Source organism: Rhinopithecus bieti, unplaced genomic scaffold, assembly GCF_001698545.2.
Source record: "Rhinopithecus bieti isolate Rb0 unplaced genomic scaffold, ASM169854v2 scaffold_58095, whole genome shotgun sequence".
NCBI lineage: Eukaryota > Metazoa > Chordata > Mammalia > Primates > Cercopithecidae > Rhinopithecus > Rhinopithecus bieti.
The window spans coordinates 1,047,091-1,055,000 of NW_016823660.1; the positions used below are offsets into that span (position 1 = coordinate 1,047,091).

The 7,910-nt window shown below is 43.5% G+C and overlaps 1 long non-coding RNA gene across 5 annotated transcripts in view; it reads right to left on the minus strand.

Moving 5' to 3' along the window:
• The window catches only part of LOC108521732 (uncharacterized), a 20,040-nt gene extending 14,034 nt beyond the window's left edge, over window positions 1–6,006 (minus strand). For 3 of the 5 annotated variants that reach the window (XR_001883261.1, XR_001883259.1, XR_001883263.1), the window contains exons 1-2: window positions 5,697–6,006; window positions 4,677–4,822 (exon numbers count right to left, since the gene is read on the minus strand). This is a non-coding gene — a long non-coding RNA (uncharacterized LOC108521732). Of the gene's footprint in view, window positions 1–4,670; window positions 4,823–5,696 lie in introns of all 5 variants that reach the window. The other 2 variants (XR_001883262.1, XR_001883260.1) reach the window with 1 other exon arrangement.
• Between the last annotated feature and the right edge of the window lie 1,904 nt (window positions 6,007–7,910).

Here is a 7,910-nt window from a genome sequence, read left to right on the forward strand (position 1 = left end):
AGAGAATACTATACACACCTCTATGCAAATAAACTAGAAAATCTAGAAGAAATGGATAAATTCCTGGACACATACACCCTACCAATACTAAACCAGGAAGGAGCTGAATCCTCGAATGGATCAAAAACAAGTTCTGAAATTGAGGCAGTAATTAATAGGCTACCAACCAAAAAAAAAAAAAGCCCAGGACCAGACAGATTCATAGCTGAATTCTACCAGAGGTACAAAGAGGAGCTGTTACCATTCCTTCTGAAACTATTCCAAACAGTAGAAAAAAAGGGGCTCCTCCCTAACTCATTTTATGAGGCCAGCATCATCCTCATACCAAAACCTGGCAGAGACACAACAAAAAAAGAAAATTTCAGGCCAATATCCCTGATAAACATTGATGCAAAAATCCTCAATAAAATACTGGCAAATCGAATCCGGCAGCACATTAAAAAGTTTATCCACCATGATCAAGTCAGCTTCATCCATGGGATGCAAGGCTGGTTCAACATACACAAATCAATAAACATAATACATCACATAAACAGAACCAATGACAAAAACCACCTGATTATCTCAATAGATGCAGAAAAGGCCTTCGATAAAATTCAACACCCCTTCATGTTAAAAACACTCAATAAACTAGGCATTGATGGAACTTATCTCAAAATAATAAGAGCTATTTTTGACAAACCCACAGCCAATATCATACTGAATGGGCAAAAGCTGGAAGCATTCCCTTTGAAAACCAGCAAAAGACAAGGATGCCCTCTCTCACCACTCCTATTCAACACATTATTGGAAGTTCTGGCCAGGGCAATCAGGCAAGAGAAAGAATTAAAGGGTATTCAAATAGGAAGAGAGGAAGTTAAATTGTCTCTGTTTTCAGATGACATGATTGTATATTTAGAAAACCCCGTCTTCTCAGCCCAAAAACTCCTTAAGCTGATAAGCAACTTCGGCAGTCTCAGAATACAAAATAAATCTGCAAAAATCACAAGCACTTCTATACACCAATAATAGACAGTCAAATCATGAGTGAACTCCCATTCACAATTGCTACAAAGAGAATAAAATACCTAGGAATACAACTTACAAGGGATGTGAAGGACCTCTTCAAGGAGAACTACCAACCACTGCTCAAGGAGATAAGAGAGGACACAAACAAATGGAAAAACATTCCATGCTCATAGATAGGAAGAATCAATATTGTGAAAATGGCCATACTCCCCAAAGTAATTTATAGATTCAATGCTATTCCCATCAAGCTACCATTAACTGTCTTCTCAGAGTTAGAAAAAACTATTTTAAATTTCGTATGGAAACAAAAAATGAGCCCATATAGCCAAGACAATCCTAAGCAAAAAGAAGCAAGCTTGAGGCATCACGCTACCCGACTTCAAGCTATACTACAAGCCTACAGTAACCAAAACAGCATGGTACTGGTACCAAACAGATATATAGACCAATGGAACAGAACAGAGACCTCAGAAATAACACCACACCTCTACAGTCATCTGATCTTTGACAAACCTGACAAAAACAAGCAGTGGGGAAAGGATTCCCTTTTTAATAAATGATCTTGGGAAAACTGGCTAGCCATATGCAGAAAACTGAAACTGGACCCCTTCCTTGCACCTTATACAAAAATTAACTCAAGAGGGTTTAAAGACTTAAACATAAGACCTAAAACCATAAAAAACGTAAAAGAAAAGCTAGGCAATACCATTCAGGACATAGGCGTGGGCAAAGATTTCATGACTAAAACACCAAAAGCAGTTGCAACAGAAGCCAAAATTGACAAATGGGATCTAATTAAACTAAAGAGCTTTGCACAGCAAAAGAAACTATCATCAGAGTGAACAAGCAACCTACAGAATGGGAGAAAAATTTTGCAATCTATCCATCTGACAAAGGGCTAATATCCAGATCTACAAGGAACTTAAACAAATTTACAACAGAAAAACAAACAATCCCATCGAAAAGTGGGCGAAGGATATGAACAGACACTTCTCAAAAGAAGACATTTATGCAGCCAACAAGCATATGAAAAAAAGCTCATCATCACTGGTCATTAGAGAAATGCAAATCAAAACCGCAATGAGATACCATCTCATGCCAGTTAGAATGGTGATCACTAAAAAGTCGGAAACAACAGATCCTGGAGAGGATGTGGAGAAATAAGAAAGCTTTTACACTGTTGGTGGGAATATAAATTAGTTCAACCATTGTGGAAGACTGTGTGGCAATTCTTCAGGGATCTAGAACCAGAACTACCATTTGACTCAGCAATCCCATTACTGGGTATCTAGCCAAAGGATTATAAGTCATTCTACTATAAAGACACATATGCCAGCACCAGGCATGGTGGTTCATGCCTGTAATCTCAGCACTTTGGGAGGCGGGGCAGATGGATCACGAGGTCAGGAGATCAAGACCATCCTGGCCAACATGGTGAAACCCCGTCTCTACTAAAAATACAAAAATTAGCTGAGTATGGTGGTACATGCCTGTAATCCCACCTACTCAGGAGGCTGAGGCAGGAGAATCGCCTGAACCAGGGAGTTGTAGGTTGCAGCAAGCCGAGATCTTGTCACTGCACTCCAGCCTGGTGACAGAGGGAGACTCCATCTAAAAAAAAAAAGGCACATGCACACGTACGTTTATTGCAGCACTATTCATTCACAATAGCAAAGACTTGGAACCAACCCAAATGCCCATCAATGATAGACTGAATAAAGAAAATGTGGCACATATACACAATGGAATACTATGCAGCCATAAAAAAAGAATAATTTAACATCCTTTGCAGAGACATGGATGAAGTTGGAAACTATCATTCTCAGCAAACTAACACAGGAACAGAAAACCAAACACTGCATGTTCTCACTCATAAGTGTGAGTTGACAATGAGAACACATGAACACAGGGAGGGGAACATCACACACTGGGGCCTGTCTAGGGGATGGGGGCAAGGGGAGGGATAGCATTCAGAGAAATACCTAAGTAGATGATGGGTTGATGGGTGCAGGGAACCACCGTGGCATATGTATACCTATGTAACAAACCTGTGTGTTCTGCACATGTATCCCAGAACTTGAAGTATAATAATAATAAATATATATCTATAGTCAGCTTATGTCACTCCTCTGCTCAAAGCCTGAAAAACAATGGCCCTCAACTCATATAAAGTAAGAGCCAAAGTCCATTAGACATTCTACAAGCCTGTAAAGTTAGGAGCTGGTCCCAAGACAACTCTCACTTCTGACACCAATTGCAAGTTCTGGGGTCCCCAAGACCACCCTCAATTTTTGATAACTCATTGAAAATATTCACAGAGCTCACTGACAGCTATTATACCCGTGGTTATGGTTTCTTACAGGGAAAGGATACAGATTAAATTCACCAAGAGAAGACACGCATGGGGCCAAGTGCAAGAGAGTCCCACACGTGGAGCTCCCAGGGGTCCTTTCCCAGTGGAACAACAGATAGCACTGACTTCTCCTAGCCATAATGCATAATAGTGCACACAGAGTATGGCCAACCAGGAAAGGTCATCTGAGCCTTGGTGGCCAGAGGTTTTCTTGGGGCTCACTACATAGATATGGTTGACTGTCTTCATGGCTGATGTTTTGTTTTCCTCCAGAAATCAAAACTTTCTCCAGAAATCAAGTTGATATGACATGACGTAAGGTCCCCATCATATTGTTTCACAATCCAGTGTACCCCAAGGCCCCAAGGTAAAAAAAAAAACAAAAAACAAAACCACTTTTACCAGGCAAGACATTGCAAGGCCACAGAGATCACCTCCCAGGAGCACAAAGCCAAGACCAGACCTCTCTTTGGGTAAGATTAACCCTTGACTACACAAGGCCCTGTGAGGTCAGGCTTTCTGTGGCCTCATTGGCCAACATTCCCCCATTTTCTCTTTTCAAAGTTATCGCTTTTAAACCAATCCCAGAGGGTTGACAAGAATTGCATGCCGTGGTTCTGGACAAAAATATAATTACAATCAAAGATTCATCAGGCTGCACTCAGGCCGATTTCCTTGTTGCTGAAAGTCAGCTGGCACCAGATCCTTCCCGTTTGCATCCTCATTGTTCCTATAGACAGGATCTCTAACATTAGAATCATAATGCATTTGGTTAAGGATTGCTTAAGATGTTTTTTGGACCCCAAATTCTAGCAGCCAGCTTGAAGACCCCCACAGAGGAACAGGGTGAGCCTGAGAACACAGCTTCTTCATCTCCCTGTCTCGTGACTTCACCCTTCACTCTTCTACCAATCAACAATCTCCACACTTCAACCCACTCCAAAACCTTTGAAAACCCTAACTTCCAAACTCCTTGGGGAGACAGACTTGAGATTTCCTCCCATTTCCTCATTCAGTGACCCTAGAATTGAACCCCTTTCTCTGCTGCAACCTGGCGACATGCTGTGTGCATGGGCCAATGAACTTATCAGTCTTACAACTTCTCTCCAGCCACACCAGCCTCCTTGCTAGTCCTATACATTCAGGAAACCCCAATTAGGGCTTTCGTACTTGCCGTTCCCTCTGAGTGCCACCCCTATTCCACCTCTGCATACATGGGCTCCTCCAGATCTTCCAGGTTTCTGCTCAGGGTTCCCCTGCTAGCCAGCCCCTTCCCCATCACTCTACTGAAAATAGTGACCCCACTCACACACACCAGCCTTCCCAAGCTGCTCTCAACTTCATGTTCTCCATGCCACTTAGCATTGCCAGTTAAGCATTTGTTTGCCATCCATCTCATCCATGTAGGGCAGGAAAAATAATTTTCTCCTCCACCCTTCCTGAGTTCTTAGCTGGGCTTCTCTGTAACAAAAGACAGATTAACAAGAGAAAAACAAACAGTAGTTTAATAGCATATATACCTCTTGTATCCATGGGAGATAAATCAGAGACATGAATAATCTCTAGAATAGATCTCAAAGGGGTAATTTAAACTACAAAGAAAGGAAGTGTAGGGAAAGACCCAGTTAAGATGAGATGGCCAGAAAAATCATCATAAAACAAAGGTATGTTCTCTCCAGTCTGCAGACTGAAGTCCCTGCTTTCTCTGCCAAGAGACTTCTCTGATTCAGTCATCCTTCTCTTCCTAGTGCAGAGGAAGACACACTTACAAATGGAGATTTCCTTTGTAGATGTAAATTTATCTTCCAGAAGGCTAACATTTCAGGGCTTCTCCTGTGTCTGCAGTTTCTCAGAATAATCAAATCAACATAATCCTTTAAGCCAAAGAGGTATATTTGGGGATGGCATATGCTAATCTCCTTCAGTCATAGTTTGGGGTGGCCTGTCCTAAGCCCCCTCACGCAGGATGCTGTAAACTCCTGCTGGCTAGGATCCTCCCTCACCTGATTGTTCACCACTCTGTTTGAGCATCTAGAACAGTGCTCAGCACAGAGTAGATGCTCAATAAATATTAAGTGAATGAACGATTCTAGATCCCTCTGAAGGACAAATGAGGAACTAGCTGCCATACGGGGTGAGGAAACAGCTCCTCCATGAGTTGCCCTTGTCTCTGTTGGACATTCATCAGATAAAATCCATTTTAAGTGCTAAAGAAAGAAGTACTGTAACTTGATTTCATACTGAACTTAATTCCTGGTGGAGATTGACCATCTTTGGAGCGTGGAAGTCTCTGGTTCCCGGTGGATATTGTTCTTTTCTCTTCTCTTTCATTTACCTGCTGGTGATTTTCCAGGGAATTATAAATGATGCCAGTGTTTGAGAGCTGGGAGAACTGAGCTGGAGGATCTGTCAGGTCCTGACCAGTTCTGAAAGTCCAGATCTAAGTGCACAAACAATTCCTCTTGTACTTTTCCCCTTTCCACTGTCACTCTGCTTTCTTCCTCCTTTCCCGGTCCGGGCTGCCCTCTGACATCTCCCTGAAGCAGTCCCTGGAGCCCCATCTAAGGCATGGGAGAAAGGGGCCGGTCTCACCCCTGTTTCATTGTGTCCGAGGACCTCTAAGAGGGAGACACAGCTGATAACCACTCTGCCCTGTGGAAGCCACTTTTGTGGTCCCACAGGAAAATTATGAGGTCACAGAGCTGGGACTCTGAGGCCCTTTGCCACCCACTGTCCTCACTGCCTGCTGGGTCTCTCCCAGATCCTCGGGCAGCCACTGACTGCCACCACAACAGCCCCCTCGCCTCCACTCTGATGGCAAAACTGCCCCCTGCCAATCCCGTTCCTCCCCCCTTAAAACCTCACCTATCGCAGAAGCTGACATCAGCCAGTGTGAGGCAAAGATGAGCTGAGTCACAAAGTCATGGCTGGGCACCATGGCTCACACCTGTAATCCCAGCACTTCGGGAGGCTGAGGTGGGAGGATAACTTGAGACCAGGAGTTTGAGACCAGCCTGGACTTGCGAGACCCCCATCTCTATTTTAATTATTTAAAAAAGAAAGAAAAAAAAAGTCAGAAGGCCTGCATCACAGCCAAGTGCCAAACCTCCTCAGAAGGCTTATGCTCTTACCCTCCACAGGTTCATTGAAGTATAATTAACAAATAAGGACACGTGCAGTGGCTCACGTCTGTAATCCCAACATTTTGGGGAGCCAAGGTGGGAGGATCACTGGAGGTCAAGAGTTTGAGACCAGCCTGGGCAATATAGTGAGACCTCATCTCTACATAAAATACAAAAATTGGCTGGCTGTGGTGATGCACACCTTAGCTATTCAGGAGCCTGGGGAGAAGGATCACTTGAGGCCAGGGGCTCAAGGCTGCAGTAAGCTATGACGGCACCACTGCACTCCAGCCTGGGTGACAGAATGGGACCCATGTCTCTAAAAGAACAACAAAAAAGCTATATAGTTAAGATACACAACATAATGTTTTGATATATGTATACACTGTGAAATGATTATCACAATTAAGCTTATTAGCATATCCATTGCTTCACAGCTACCTTTGTATGGTGTGTGGTGTGTTGGGGTGGGGAGGGGGTGAGATAAGAGCTAACCTCTTAGCAAATTTCAGACATAGAATACATTATTATTAATCCTATAGTCACCATGCTGTACCTTGGATCTGCAGAACTTATTCATCTTATAACTGAAAGTTTGTGCCCCTCAACCAACAACTCCTCATTTCCTCTAACTTTCCATTGGTCCGACCTCTGGTAACAACCCCCTACTCTCTGTTTCTATGAGTTTGACTTCTTTAGATTCCACATATAAGTGACATCAGCATTTGTCTCTCTGTGCCTGTCCTATTTCACTTCACAAAATGTCCTCCAGGTTCAATGTTGTCACAAATGACAAGATTTCTTTCTTTTAAAGATTAAATAATAGGCCAGGCATGGTGGTTCACGCCTGTAATTCCAGCACTTTGGGAAGCCAAGGCAGGCTGATCATTTGAAGTCAGGAGTTCGAGACCAGCCTGGCCAACATGGTGAAACACAGTCTCTACTAAAATTACAAAAATTAGGCAGGCGTGGTGGCGTGCCCCTATAGTCTCAGCTACTCGGAGGCTGAAGCACAAGAATTGCTTGTCCCTGGGAGGTGGAGGTTGCAGTGAGCCAAGATCGTGCCACTGCACTCCAGTCTGTGTGACAGAGTGAAACGCTGTCTCAAAAAAATTAATTGAGCCAGGCGTGATGGCTCATGTCTGTGTCCCCAGCACTTTGGGAGGCTGAGGTGGGTGGATCACAAGGTCAGGAGTTCGAAACCAGCCTGGCCAACATGGTGAAACCCTGTCTCTACTAAAAATACAAAAATTAGCCAGGCGTGGTGGTGTGCACCTGTAGTCCCAGCTACTTGGGAGGCGGAGGCAGGAGAATCACTTGAACCCAGGAGGCAGAGGTTGCAGTGAGCTGAGATGATGTCACTGACTCCAGCCTGGGTGACAGAATGAGACTCCATCTCAAAACATAATAATAGGAATAATAATAAT